This window comes from Heloderma suspectum, chromosome 3 (genome assembly GCF_057233095.1).
Source record: "Heloderma suspectum isolate Gila_16-S chromosome 3, 16-S_ref, whole genome shotgun sequence".
NCBI lineage: Eukaryota > Metazoa > Chordata > Lepidosauria > Squamata > Helodermatidae > Heloderma > Heloderma suspectum.
The window spans coordinates 197127029-197142405 of NC_139460.1; the positions used below are offsets into that span (position 1 = coordinate 197127029).

A 15377-nucleotide genomic window follows, 5' to 3' on the forward strand; every position below is an offset into this window, starting at 1 on the left:
CTATGGGATTGAGACAGTCAGTTCTACTCCACCCTCCCAACCCCAAGTATGGGGTTTTCAAGTGCTGTGTGACCCGTGAAAGTGGGTTTTTAGGTAGTGTATACTCCACTTTTCTTGCTTCGTGTGCCCCTGATGGACCAAAGCGATTTCATGAAAATCCAGATATAACCAGAAAACGTTTCTCATTCCGTTTCCATGCAGATGAAGCCCTTTATTAGCTACGCAGGAGTGACGGCCCCATAATGTCTCCATTTCTTCAGGATCTCTCAAGTATTTCTACAGTCCTGCAGTCTGGTTCACAATGGCATGTTCATCACTTGATCACTGGAGCATCACGTGGTTGACTTCTGAGACAACTTTAGCCACAGAAGAAGGAAGAAGACAGAAAGCCGCTCTGACCTAGCCACTGCCAGCACTAGTGAAGATCGGGAGGAGAGCTGACCAGCAGCGCTGCATAGTAAGTGACCTGCTTCCTCTAAAGGTAAGGGAGAGAGAATGGGTTCTGGTACAGTGCACCCCCTCGCCATTAATAAGAAATCCCTCCAGCTGTGCTCCATGTTCTTCCTGATCACCCCCCGCAAGACACATACACAGCTTGCTAGCTGTTTTGTTAGGGTGAAGGAGATCTCTCCCACGGCTTCGAGGGGATGTATGGGTAGCCCTGGCCACCACTTTGTTCCTCACATCCTACAATGTCCCATTGCTTTGTACTTCTGGACCATTGTGTGGCTTTACCCCAAGGCTAGCACAACAGTGTTAATGGTTGCTGCTCTTGGCACCAAAGTTATGGTGGTGTAGCAGAGCATATGATAGTACAACACAGAATGTATTTTACTGATTTTTTCCTTTACTAAGAATCCTTTGCCTTAACATCCCCACCCCCTATTCCTGTGCCTTAATCCCTGACTGTAGCCAAGGCTAAGTTCTTGACTGAGATCTGGCTGTGACATCTGTCACCTGATTGATTGCCAGGGTTGATTCAGCGAAGTGCTTGTAATTGTATCTGCTCAGATTTTACCTTTCTCATTTTCCCTTCCCTCCCATTTGATTGTAAGCTGCTCAGAGCAGGGACCTGGTTCTCCCTGTCCTGCCCCCCGCTCTGTATTGTATTAAAGTATAAGAAAGGTATAAGTTTATACTGTGGGTGGAGAGATCAAGGATGTGGTAGCCAGGCCTGCTGTAGCTGGATCCTCACAGTCTGAGATGAACTAGTGGCGACTTTTCTTTGGGCAGGAGTCTTTCTTTACTTTTGGCCTAGCCAGCAAAGAAGCAGGAGGCCCAGAAGACCTGGGACAGAATACTCTGTTTTTACCAGGCCTCACCCCTTTTTATCCAGCATCCACCAATAATTTCCCACTGGACCCAACCCTCATTTGTGACAACTTCCTTATTTCCTGTGGACTGTAAGTTATTATTTCTTTGTTGTTCCATTGATAGAGACTGTTCAATGAAGAATTATTTGTTGGGTTTAAGGAGAGGTTTGAGTTAAACTGGCTGAAAAGTGTCTCTATGCAGGGCACATAGGCATGGAGACAGCACACTCCTTTTTTGCTTATGATTCTCCGTAAAGCTTGATGCCGACTCATGGTGCTGTATCACTAAGAATAATGCAGTACATTGACTAAGAAAGGCCACTGTCTTCTAAGTTTTCATTTGAAACAAGTAAAGATAGTCCAATAATAGAAAGCATCCTAGTATTTATTTTTAGGCATCTCCTGAATTTCACAGCCTTACTTATCAACCATCTGCCAGGCTGCAGCTTAAACCTTTGACCGGCCTACATAACATAGACTGCATGTAGGAAAAATAGAAGCAATGCTAAGCCCCCCCAATGTACTGCAATTTCTATTTTTGGAAATTCACAGCATCATGTAACATTTTAAAAACACGCTTCTAACAGCTTGAAACATAGGCCTCTCTGAATGCTTTTAGACATTAACAGCACAGTTCCATTAAAATTAATGGATGCAAATCAAGCCTGGTGTCAGTGCTTGGCATGACTGGGCAAACAGGAGGGCCCTTAGGACTTAAAAAAAATTTTTTTTTAAGGGTCTGGCACTGAAAGGAGAAGCACCAAGCTGGGCAGCTGCAGTGGCTGCCATATTCTCTCCTTAAATGCCTCTGAGCCCCTCTCCCAAAGACGCAACACTACGCTGGAGTGGGGTGGGGGGCAGAGGCATTTGGGGGAAAGAAGATTGCAGCCACTACAGCCCCCTGGGGTGGCACCATTTCCACTGAAAGGAAACAAAAAGTTGTGCTGGCCTGGGTGGGATTCTCAGTCCCACACCCAGTAAGCTTGTCATGGGGGCGCAGGGTGGTTTTTTTTTGGTGGGGGATGGCCTCCCCAATGAGCCACTCTGTTGCCATCCGGCAGGCTTCCCAGGCATAATGATCCTGCCTGGGCTGGCATGACTTTTACCCCCTTTCAATGGTCTGGCACTGAAATAAGGTGTCCATGTGACCTCTTTTACAGAGAGCAGTCCTCTGTTTGAAGGGCTTCCAGAGGACTGTCCTCTGTTTGAAGGCATCCCATATTTGAAAGGCTGTCCTGTTCAATTCCAGTTTAAAGATAAAGAGTCATAAGAACTGTTACCCATGCACAGTTAGCACCTGGACAGCAGACTGAACAGGCAGGCACACAGCTCACCTGGTCACAGTCTTCCACGCTGTGGTGAGATGTGCTGTATTTCTCTCTGAATTATAACAATTATTTGTATATTTGCATCTATACATGCAAATTAGCATATGCAATTTTGATTCAAATAGGTGTCCTCTTTTCCTGCATATCCTCTTGTTTGGTTGTCCATAAATGGCCAGCTTATGCTGAAGGGAGAAGTGCTGGCCTGGGCAGCTGCAGTGCTCTCCCTCACAGCTGTCCCCATGACCCCATCGCATGGTAAGTTCACGGGGCTGGTGGGGAGGCTGCCCAGGAAGCACATGGCAGGAGTGCCACCTAGGAGGAACTTGGGGTGGGGGGTGGGGAGGGCACCTTGTCCAGGGCCTCTTCAAACTTGGGGCAGGCTTGATATGAATCAATTTTGGCTCAGTATGCTAGAGTGGTGTGGTAGCTAAAACTGGAAGGCTGTTGTTTCGATATCCGTGTTTGGTTTTATCAATTATTATTTGTTGTTGCCTATAGTTTTTACAAATACGTTTTTTAATGAGCAAAAAATCAGGGGTTTCTTTCCCAGCAAATTCTCTCTGTCTCTCTGTCGCTCTGTCTGTCTGTCTGTCTGTCTCTCTCTCTCACACGCACACACACCCCATTTGAATTTGAGGTCAACCAATAAAATGGATTGGCAGTAGAGTCAGGACAAATGACAGTACTTCTTCATACATCACACAATTAATTTACTGCAAAAAACAACTAGCTTTAAAGATGGGATTAGAGCAGGCTTCCCCAGTCTAGGGTAAAATCCAGCACAAGGCCTACTTAGCGTAGACCCATTGAAATAAACGGGATTTAAGTTAGACATGACTAACTGAAGTCCCATTCATGTCAATGAGTCTACTCTAAGTAGGACTTATTTGGATTTTACCCATAGTGCTTTCTAGATGTATTGGACTGTACCTCCTATAATTCCCAGCCAGCATAGGAATTGGCAGTCCAACACATCTAGTTGGACCAGGCTGGGGAAGGCTGGCTTAGAGAAACTCATAGAGGATATAGGTCTATCAGTGGCTATTGGTGATAAAGCTAAATGGAATCTCCTTGTTCAGAGGAAATATGAACCTGAATACGAATTGCTGGGGGAGATGAACAGTGTGGGAGGGCTATTGCCTCCATCCCTTCCTGGTGGGCTTCCTGGAAGCATTCTGGTGGCTATAGTGGGAAGTATTATTTATTTATTTATTGCATTTATACCCCGCCTTTCTTCCTCTCGCAAGGAACCCAAGGCGGCTTACATTATCCTCCTCCTCTCCATTTCATCCTCACAACAACACTGGTTATTAACACCAGTTATTACACTGGTCTAGATGGACCTTTGCTATGATCCATCAGGGCTCTTGTTATGTGATGTTCGTAATAGCTTGGTTGCTCAGATTCTGGTTTCTACAGGCCTCCAGATTTATAGACATTGAACAATCACATTGGTGTTACAGAACAGCAAAGAATGCACAGAGCTCAATATGAGCCAAGTTGACCTGCATTCCATAGTGCATATATTATTGTAGTATTCTCCAACTATGACAGAAGGAGCAAAAGGAATTTGCTGATGTGGACCAATCTGCAGGCAAATCTGATGAATCGTAAACTGCTTTGTTTCCATTCCTATAACTGATATTGCGATGACAAGCCTTATCATTACATGAGACCAAAATAAAAACTAAATAAAATTACCAGCCCAAGACTATTGCATTATCTCCATGCCTCCTGGCAGTGTTTGCCTTTAAGTGCTGGCAATTGTGTTGTTTGGTGACATCTCCATTTGGAAACAGCCTGCCTTGCTTCGGTAGGAGCTCATTAGTTTAGGTTAGAGCTGAAATATATAAATGCTATAGTCGCCCCCTTAGTTGTTGAGGCTGGAATCAAACCCTTGGGGTTAGTGAGGCTTAGAGTTGAGCTCACAATTCATATTCAAAGCCGCCAGTTCTGATGTCATGAGGAAGGGCATGTGAGGAGGCAATTGAGGAAAATGAAGGAATGAGATAGGTGGTATGCATGTTTGGGGACTGTTCTTACGTTTGGCTCCCATTCATTTCAATGGGGTTTGTACAGTAGAACTTTCTAGGGAATTCTGCCCACATACCATATCATTTGAGGGCCAAAACAGACATTAGTTTAAATCCATATCTAGCAGCTATGTCTCCCCGCTCAGCCCTATTTTTACTCTAGAGCAGGCACAGCCCCCCCCCACTCCCATAACATATGCCTGTTATATTATGAGTGTGTTTTCATTGTTAAATGTGACCCAGGTAAGATAGGGTTAATAACGTGTTAGGGAGTGAGTGAGAAGTGGGCGGGGCTTGTGTATGTGTGAGGAATCTGCCCTTATAAAAGGAATGAACTGACAGTTAGGAGTCAGACAGGGCCTTGAAGGAGCAACTCGTGTATAGGATTTTAGAAGGGGTAGAGTAGACAGGGAAGTTAGGACCAAGCATTAATGAATAATAACAATAATAATAATAACAATAATAATAAAATAACTTCTTGTGAAACAAATAAATCTTTTATTTGTTTTTAAAAAATACAAAATCCCGTGTGTTTATTTGTCTTACTGCACTGCTTCTATTATATCCTTGTTACTTCTCCTGTAGTGGGTTGAGAGAACCAATGAAGCATATTGAGTTTCTCTGGAACCCAGAGAGAGTGAAAGGGCTGAAGTTTGGGTGTCAGTGGGAACAACTGATCCAGGTGAAAGCGGGCATTTCCTGGCACTGGTTTCTCAGTTTCAGAGGTGGGAGCTAGGGAGAAGGTGGAATCCAGGCAGGAATGCCACAGCCCCCAATCCAGATTAGGACCCCAGCATGGGGATAGCGGGGCTTTTAAGATTTTCAGATCCCTGTGTCTACTCCAACTGACAGTTCCCTGGGACTGCAGACTTTGGCCGCATCCATTGGCTGGAGAACCAAGGGCCACTGGGAGGCTGCACCTCCTGCCCCCCAGGAAGAACATCATCACAAGGGGGAAACCAACCTGGGCCTATACATCAGCCAGAGCAGGAAGAGCTGCAGGGAACTCGCTCCACCCCACCCTGCTGGAAAGAACACACAGCTTTCAGTTGACCCTGAAAGGCTTATAACTTGGGTGAACCACTCAGGGGAGCCACAAGGGAGCAGAGGGCCTGGGTTGTAGCTTTTAAAAATTGTTGGTGGGTGGTGGGCTTTGGGGTTGTGTTTGTGACCTTAGGGGTGGGGTGCCCACCTGATAGGCAGAAGCGAGGGAGGCATGTGTCCACCTGGTGGAGGCAGTGGGGGGATTTCTGGGGGCCAGAACATACTGAGGCTGGGTGGCAGATGCTGGCAGAGCACTAGGGGCAGGCCATGCTGGGAAAGGGGAACAGGGGAGAGATGTGTAATATCCATCCCCTGTTCCGGGCCTGTCCAGAGCTGAAGGATGGCTGGGGAATGCGTGACTCCATCCTCTGCCTTCATCTGCTGCTGTGTAATGCCAGATCTGTTGCCCATAAAACATCTCTCATCCATGACATGATCTTGGATGAGGGTGCGGACCTGGCATGTATTACAGAGACCTGGCTAGATGAGGCCGCTGCTCCCATTCTTGCAGCCATTTGCCTGGCTGTATTTTTGTATCTGCAGCAGCTGAGGGCTGTGGGTCATGGAGGTGAAGTGGTTGTTATCTACTGGGAGTCCTTGGTCCTCACCAGACTCCTTCTCCGGGAGACCAGGGTTGCTGACTGCATGTACTGGAGGTTGGGCCCAAAGGACAGTCTGGGGATTCTGCTCATGTACTGTCTACCCCGCTGCACGGCAGACACCCTGACCGAGGAGCTTGAGGTGGTCTCTGATATGCATGTGCAGTCCCCTAACTTGTTGGTGTTGGGGGACTTCAGTGTACATTCGGAGGCCATCTTCATGGGGGCGCCTCGGGACTTCATGGAGACCATGACTTCCTGGGAGCTGCACCCTATTCCAACTGGGCCCACCCATGTAGCCAGTCATGTGTTAGACCTCTGGAGAGGTGGAGAGTGATCTGGAAATAGGGGTGTATCCACCATCCCCTTGTCATGGTCAGACGGTGGGGCTGGACTTCTTGCTTACACAACCCCTCTGTAGGGGTGGAGGATCCGTTAAGATGGTCCTTCCCAGGTGTTTTATGGATCCAGATGGATTCCTGACTGCGCTTGGGGATTTCTTTGGAGCACGCAAACGGCCACTTGGTTGAGACCCTTGTGGATGGCTGGAATGCTGCAATCACTGGGACATTAGACCGGGTAGCTCCAAAACGGCCTCTCCCTCTGAACAGAGCTCAGACTGCACCATAGTTCACCCCATGGTTGCGAGCTCTGAAGTGGGAGGTGAGATGGCTAAAGTGCTGGTGGTGGAAATCTCGCTCTGAAGATGATCAGACATAGGTTAGAGCTGTAGCTTCAGCCTACCACGTGGTGATAAGAGCAGCAAGAAAGAATTTTTATGCTGCCTCTATCGTGTCCGCAGGGTGCTGTCCCAGGACGCTATTCCAAGTGGTCTGGAACTTGGTTGGTCCAGTTGTTCTGGAACCAATGGAGCATTCTAAGGCCTCTTGTGATGAGTTTGCAAAGCACTTTGCAGATAAAATCGACCGGATCAGGAGTGCTATTCCATGCACTGTGGATACAGTTAGTGAACGAGGGGCGGCCAGTGGCAGACCGGTTGTGTGGGATCAGTTCCAGCTTCTTCTTTCTGAGGAAGTGGACAAGGTGCTTCCATCTTCAAGGCTGACCACCTGCTTGCTTGATCCTTGCCCATCTTGGCTCATTCTGAGCTGCAGGGAGAGACTTAGGGAGGGGATCAAGGGGGTGGTGAATGCCTCCCTCAAGGAGGGAGTGATGCCATCAGCCCTGAAGGAGGAGGTGATAAGACAACTGTTAAAGAAGCCCTCCTTGGGTCCTCAAGACTTGAACAACTTTTTGCCCGGTCTCAAAAGTGCTGTTTTTGGGCAAGGTGATTGAGCGGGTGGTGGCGCTGCAGTTGCAGGCACACTTGGAAGAAACCGATTATCTGGATCCATTTCAATTGGGCTTCAGGCCTGGGCCTGGGACAGAAATGGCCTTGGTCACTTTGGTGGATGATATGGGGAGGGCTCTGGATAGGGGCGAATGTTCGTTCCTTGTTCTCAATCTCTCAGCGGCTTTCGATACCATCGCCCACAGTATCCTCCTGGACCGCCTGGAGGGGTTGGGCATAGGGGACACCATATTACAGTGGTTCCATTCCTTCCTCTCTTGGGGAGTAGACTTCAGACCCTTGGCTGCTCACTTATGGGGTGCTACAAGGTTCTATTCTCTCCCTGATGTTATTTAACATCTATATGAAGCTGCTGGGGGCTATCATCAGGAGGTTTGGGGTGCAGTGTCACCAATATGTGGATGACACGCGACTCTGTCTCTCATTTAAATCCTCGCCAAGATTGGCTGTAGAAACCCTGTCCAAGTGTCTGGAGTCAGTGAGTGACTGGATGGAAAGGACTAAGCTGAAACTGAACCCTGACAAAATCGAAGTACTTTTTGTGGGAGAAAAGAGGAGGTTGGGGGATGTTGACCTGGTGTTCAGTGGGGTGTGGCTGTCCCTGAAGGACCAGGTCCGCAGCCTGGGGGTCATTTTAGACTACCAGCTGTCCATGGAGGCTCAGGTGTCAGCTGTGAGCTGGGCAGCACTGCACCAACTCCCATCTGATACGGCGGCTGCGCCCCTACCTCCCCAACCAGCTGCTCCCAGCAGTAGTTCTTGCCTTGGTCTCCTCTCACCTAGACTACTGTAATGCGCTCTATGTGGGTTACCCTTGAAGATGGTTCAGAAGTTGCAGCTGGTGCAGAATGCGGTCGCCTGCCTGATTAAAGGCAGCTGTTGGCGAGACCACATCACTCCTGTGCTGAACGACTTACACTGGTTACCAGCTGTTTTCCGGGCCCAATTCAGGGTGTTGGCATTGACCTTTAAAACCCTATATGGTTCCGGCCCAGTCTATCTTAAGGAGCGCCTGCAACAACGCCAGGGACGCCACTCAACGAGATCGGCCTTGGAAGGCCTTCTGTCTGTCCCTTCAGCCAGGACAGCTAGGCTGGTGAGGACCAGGGAGAGGGCCTTTTCTGGTTTGTGGCCCCCAGTCTGTGGAACTCCAGAGTTGTGGCCCCCACTCTGTGGAACTCCCTCCCTAGTGACCTTTGCTATGTCCCCTCTTTGATGAGCTTCCACCTGGCTTTGAAAACCTGGCTGTTCAGGCAGGCATTTGGGGTGGGTTAGGGTTGTGTGGGTGTAGGTGTGTCTGTGGGTGTGTTTACAGCAATGTTTTGTTCAGCTGATTATGTAAATTTGTTGTATTTCGTGTTATTTGTATTGTACACTGCCTAGAGTGGCTGGGTAGCTGGCCAGATGGGCAGCTAATAAATAAATAAATACTCTCAAAATGAAAAAAAGACATTGCTATTAATACAGATTTAAAATAATGTCTGTTTTGGCCCAAAATCCACAGGTTTCATTCATACTGTATTACTTATTTATAAAGTGTCCTCAATGTGCATGGCACTAAAGAGTGGCAAAACAAAATAGAGACAGGTCCATGCCCCAAGGAGGTTACAGTCTAAGGTCTAATTTATATTATTAACAGAATTGAGTGGTGAAGCTGTTTCTGGACTGTACTGGTTCAAGTGGATGACTGCATGATTTAGTAATATTTTGGCCATAGAAAAATAGATGTCAAAGAAGGCTAGGCTAAAATCCTTCTCTCTGACATGCTAATATTATATATGCAAGGATTGCTGCTGTTGTAGAGCATTCAAACTGTTAGCAAGAGTGGCTGAATAACTGGGTCTACAAAGTGAAGGTTTGGCAAAACAAAAACTTTACTTGCTTGCAAAAGGTACACACAAGCATTGCCACAAGAACTGAACTATGTCCGTACAAAAAGAAGCCCCGGTTAAAGTAGCAGAAACTTCTTTGATTCTGCCCTGCTAGTAGGCAGTGTTCTCTGCATGTTTCCAGTGGGGCTGATTAGCTCTGAACCTTGGGTGACCCTTGTTATTACATCTCTAACACTGTAAGAGCAGATCAACCCTTTGGTGAAACTTTTCCAACACTAACATGACTTCGGGTGGCTGAGAGTGGTTGAATTGGAGGAGCAAATTTCTTCAGGCAGGGGTCTCAGAAGAAATAAGGGCAGCAGAGGGGGAAAGTGGACGTGCCTCAAATCATAGTCCCCATCCTTAAGAGGATGTACAAGAGCGAGACTACTATAGCAATATCTGCCTACTGTACTCATAACTGAATTTTCATTGGCAAGGAAAAGGCTACGATGGCTTAGGTAAGGAAGATATTATGTATAGAAACGTAGCAGGCACATGACTAATTCAGTAAATGTCTTCCATAAAACTGCTGGGTCATCTTGATTATTAACTTTACCCCCTTATCGGTGGCCTCTCATTACACCAGTAATCAATTCAGCTGCCTAACATGATGTGAGGCTAATGCAGCATGACTGCTGCATTATATATAATGTAGCTAAAGTGTTCTAGAGACTGTATTAAAGGGAATTGGTGTTTGCGTAACATACTTTGTTGCATTTAGAGGAAGAAGAAATGTCACATATACCTATTCAAGAACAAGTTACTTCAGGTAACTTGCTCTGCATGGACTTGTGTTGAAAATAATCCAGAAAATTCTGCATGTGTTGGTGAAGCAGTTTAGGAGGATGAGATGGACAGACTTGGGAAACATCTGGAACAAAATTATGGAGAATGTCTGTTGTTATGGTGGGAAGAGGGACAGAGGAAGGGCCACTATAGGGCAAGGGCTATTAGTGGAAACTGGGCCCCCACAAGCATTAGGGCCAGGGGAGATTTTGTCTTCACTAAGTGCATTTCTTGTCCCCATAAGAGTGAATGGTTTCCATTCACTTATATAGAATTAAATACAAGAGTGCACACAGGAACCTCTTTAGGGCTGGTGCTAAACCTACTCCCTGTCACCAAAGATACTTGGAGTATGTTTTTCTCCCACTTCAGTTTGGGTTGTTGTGTGCAGTTTGTTCACTTTAACGCATAGAACTCAATAGGAGCCATAGATAACTGAGCCTACCTTTACTGGCAGAACGTCACCACTTAATATGCATGGCTTTGCCTTGATTCAGTTTCTTGCCTTGATTCTGTTTCTTGAACTAGGCTGTGACAGATAGAACCTGGACACTTAACATGACTGGGAAAGGCCCATGGCATTCTGTGGATAGGTGAGAAGGGAGAGCTCCTGTCCTCCCTCACAGATACCTGCCAATTCTTTCCCATCCCCACTCTTCCCTACTGCCCAGTATACAATGGTATTTTGCACTGACAGTATTTGATGGCTGGCATGCATTTAATGCTTAGTGATATTTAGCATGCAGTGGTATTTAGTACCTTGCATCATATGGTTTGATAGATGATATGCACCGGTATTCAGTATTTGCATGTTTGATTTTGAAGTAAAATATCACATTCAAAATGCAAGTTCAAACGTTGAGTTCAAAATTTATGTTCAAAACTGAGTTGGAAATACCAACAAATTTCATACGATTTCAAATTGAGAGGTATTGTTTTCCCACCCACCTCTCTCTCTCCTTCAGCATTACACATATAGATGCATGGAGGGCTTGCAGCTGTCTGCTGCATGAGGAACTATGCTGTCAAATGCCTTGGAAAAACATTTTACAAATTTCTTGTTTTAATCAAGTTCTTTAGCACAACATGGGTATCAGACCAAGGCCACAACCCAGAGAACTGCACAGCTCTTTTTTTCCTTTCTTTTCTAATAAGTTTCTTAATTAAAAGAAACATAAAAACTGAACAATATAGGATAATACTAACAGATTTAGGAAAGCGTATACACACAGTTAAATCGAATAGCCCCTAAAAGTAGGTATGGTTGAATTGAGTCCTGGACTTTCTCCTTCCAGTATAAAATACAAAGGCTCAGTTTTTCATAAAATTATTATCTACCTACCACCCTTCTCTGACTGTTGTTACATTAGTTCGTTTGATGATAAAGGCCATATCCCCAAACCTTTTACATCAATGATCGATTGTAGGTGGGTGGACTGTCTTCCACCTATGCTAATTGCCACATGTGCATCTGTGCGTAAATGAACTGTTCTTTCCGTATCCTCAGCTGCAACTATACCCTTAATATGTCCAAATAAAAATGCCAACGGGTCTGAAGGAAGCTCCATACCTAGCTACCTTTGTGGGCCTTGCTGGGAGGATACAAACTAATTTCGAAACATGTAGAAGTTTCTGAAATATGCAAAAGTTTCACAAAGAAGTTTGTAAAGTAGCATGGGTGTCAGCTGTTCCCCACCCCCAACAAATTGACTATACATGTGCAAGGCTGAACTTAGCTCTCTGGATGTTGCTGCTTGAGAATCAAATGCTGAAATCTACGCTTTCCAAAGTATCTGAAAAATAAACCCATTGTGCAACCTGAATAAGCCTAATAGAAAGGCATGTCTCATATAATATTAAAGTGGAGTCCATCTATCTTGCTATAGAAAAAGAGAAAATTACTGGAAGTGGGTAAACCATGGTTAGAAAGTTCACCTAGTTGTATTAGCCTCCACCCTTTGTAATGTGGGTCAGATTTTCAAACACCATCCACCAATTGAAACAAAAATTGGAGTCATGCCCTTTTCTGACCAGCTTGTCAAAGCTTTAAGAAATTCTGCTGAACTATGCAGGCCTTGCCAGACTCCAAAGTAATCATATGTAGTACAAGGGCAGCAAGGGACACAAAGAGATAATCTGAAAAACTGTTTAGTCTGGCACAGGTGCCAGGCTGCATGGTGAAACAGTGGTACCCTTTAAACACGATGCTAGCGCTTCATCCCACAATGCTAGTTTAATTTTCACAGGCCCATCATCACGTTCACAGCATCTTTCCTGTGGAACATGGTGAGGTCAAACTTGATTTCTGGGGACCCAGTAGAGGTGAAATGGAACTGATCAGTATAAAACTGCCCCACATGTTGAGGAATGATTATAAAAATAGGGATGCTCTCATGCACTTGTAACTCTTTTGCTACTGAGTGTTCCCCCTGCCCTACTATTTAAAAAACAAATCAGCATTTAAAAAACTAAAATATGCTATGTAGTATTAACAGGTCTAATAAAAATAGGCAAAGAAATTGAATAAAAGCCAAATAGAGTATCATATTAACAACAATAACTTTGGTCAATTATAGCCACATCACCTATATAACATTTGGAACATCTTGGATCACATTTTCATATAGTTTTATTGTTTTTCAGTATCTAAAAAGAAATAAGAAGCTTTATGTATTGATGAAGGTTTGTTTGTTTTTAATCTGGTGGATACTTCATCCACATGCTCTGCAATAGACCATCCAGCACTGGATTCAAAACCTACAACAACAAATTAAGAATGTCTAATAGGCTGTTTAAACTTATAATCAGTCTTGTTGTATTAATAGAGAATGTCTGTTGCTATGAGCTTGGTTACATGTTACAATCATCATGTCAATGGTAGTTATGTGTAAGCCAGGCTCTGACAGCTGAGAATTTGGAAGGTAGAGCCTCTGGCTGCCTTTCCCCATCCATTGTTGATATGTGTTTCTTACCTCTCCTTTAGCAGCTACTTCTTCCTAGAGGTCTCTCGGGCGGGGCAGAGGGGAAGAGCAGGGTTAATTAGCTGGTAAGGAAAGGTTGGACGAGCCCAGTATTGGGAACTGCATGTTAGGTGGCTCTCTGTTGGGTCCTCAGCCTGACATGGCTGGGCCAAACAGAGTGAGAGTCTGCTTGCACCGTAATACCTTACCCAAATCATGTCAAAGCCACTTACGAATCACCAAAGAAGACAATAAAAGAGGACAGCAATTTGCACAAAATTGGCATATGCTAATTTATATGTATAGATGCAAATTTAGAAATAATAATTTAAATATAAATACAGCTCATCTCTCCATAGCGTGGAAGACTGTGACCCGGTGATCTGTGTACCTGCCTGTTTTAGCCTGCTACCCAGGTGCTAACTGTGGATGGGCAACAGTTCTTATGGTTCTTTATCTTTAAACGGGAATTGCACAAGACAGCTCTTCAAATAGAGGACAGTCCTCTGTAAAAAAGGGCCCATGACCACCCTAGCTCCCTCTCAGGGAATGGGGGATTAACAGGCTGGCAGATCATAGAATCATACAGTTGGAAGGGACCTCAAAATTCATCTAGTCCAACCGCTGCCTATTGCAGGAGATACACTACCACAGCATCCCTGAAAGGTAGCCACCCAGCCTTGGCTTAGACCTCTAGCGAAGGAGAGTCCAGCACTTTCCAAAGCAGTCTGTTCTACTGTCAGATAGCTTGTGCCATCAGGGAGTGCTTCCTAATGTTTAGTCTAAATCCTTTCCCTCATAATTTGAACCTATTAGTTTGTGTCCTACACAAACAGAAAACAAATTTTCCCCATCACCTATGTGACCAAATATTTGAAGATGGCTATCATATTGCCTCTTAATTTTGGGGGACCTTGTCAAAAGCCTTGCTGAAATCAAGATATTCTGTGTCCGCAGAATTCCCCTGGTCTACCAGGCTAGTAACACTATCAGAAAAGGAGGCAAAGTTGATCTGGCATGAGATTACAGCGGCAAGTTCCTTTAGTACCCTAGGATGCAATTTGTCATGCCCTGAAAACTTGAATTCATTTAGAGTGACTAGGTACTTCCAAAGGGAAGGGCTGCAACTCCTTCCCTTCACTGTTTAATCGATTTTTGCTTGGGCAAGCACAGTTTCCCTTGTGTGAAAAGACCGAGGCAAAGTAGGAGTTGAGCAGTTTCCCCTACTAAAGCCAGAAGGGGTTGTGTTCCTGAATGGTAATGAAGAGCAGCAGGAAAGCACATAAAGATATTTTGACCTGGCACCAAAACCCAAGATATTCATTTAAAAAATGTATACCCCTCCTCTCACAATCATTATTTCCAAGGCAGCTTACAACGTATTAACTGCTGTGTGGAGCCACAATTTTAATACCACGTCTAAATGATAGCAGAAGAGCCATGCTGAAGGGCATTAATGTGGAAATGGCTCTTGAGTTCTCCCCTCCCCCCTTTTGCAAGCACAATGTAGTCTGGCCATTAGAGGGCACCATAGACTTAAATATGTTCTTTGAAGGGGAAAAAATGAAATTGAAATGAAAGAATGAGACAAGCAAACCATCCATAATTAAGGGGGGGGGGGACAGGGTAGAGGTATTCCATTTTTTAAAATTGACAGTAACATTTGTGTAGATTAGACTCAGAAAAGATTTGTTTTGATGAATGCTCCCTTGCATTTTTTATTGACACTTCTGTGTGTGGGAAGACAACTTCAAATAAAACATTAACCACTCCCCTCCTTGTACTGTCCATGTACCGTTTCTGAGAGCCCAGTCGTAGTTTACATTTTGTGTGTGTTTAGCTGCAATAAAATGGAAGCAATTTGTGGGAAAATCTGGACTATTTGTACATGTGCGCACTTTTTGTGGGTGCTGCATGTCCTTATCGCTCTTTAAGCCTAGGTAATTCGTCTACCTCCAAAAAATGTCCAGCATCATACTAAAATGTATGCAAAATGTTTCTGGCCATTTGAGCCCTCTGGGCCACCTGTACATCCCCCCCCCCACACACACACTTTTTTCTACCTTTCAGGAACCCCTTTCAGCTTGTTTACCAAGAAACACCCTTACATTGTAGAGGATCCTAGGGC

General features: G+C 45.1%; 1 protein-coding gene across 1 annotated transcript in view; it reads left to right on the plus strand.

Moving 5' to 3' along the window:
- The first annotated feature begins 201 nt into the window (after window positions 1-201).
- Window positions 202-15377, plus strand: part of SH2D4B (SH2 domain containing 4B) — a 214759-nt gene continuing 199583 nt past the window's right edge. Inside the window, exon 1 of the mRNA XM_084845292.1 lies at window positions 202-481. The gene's annotated coding sequence lies outside the window, so the exon portion shown is untranslated. The remainder of the gene's footprint in view (window positions 482-15377) is intronic.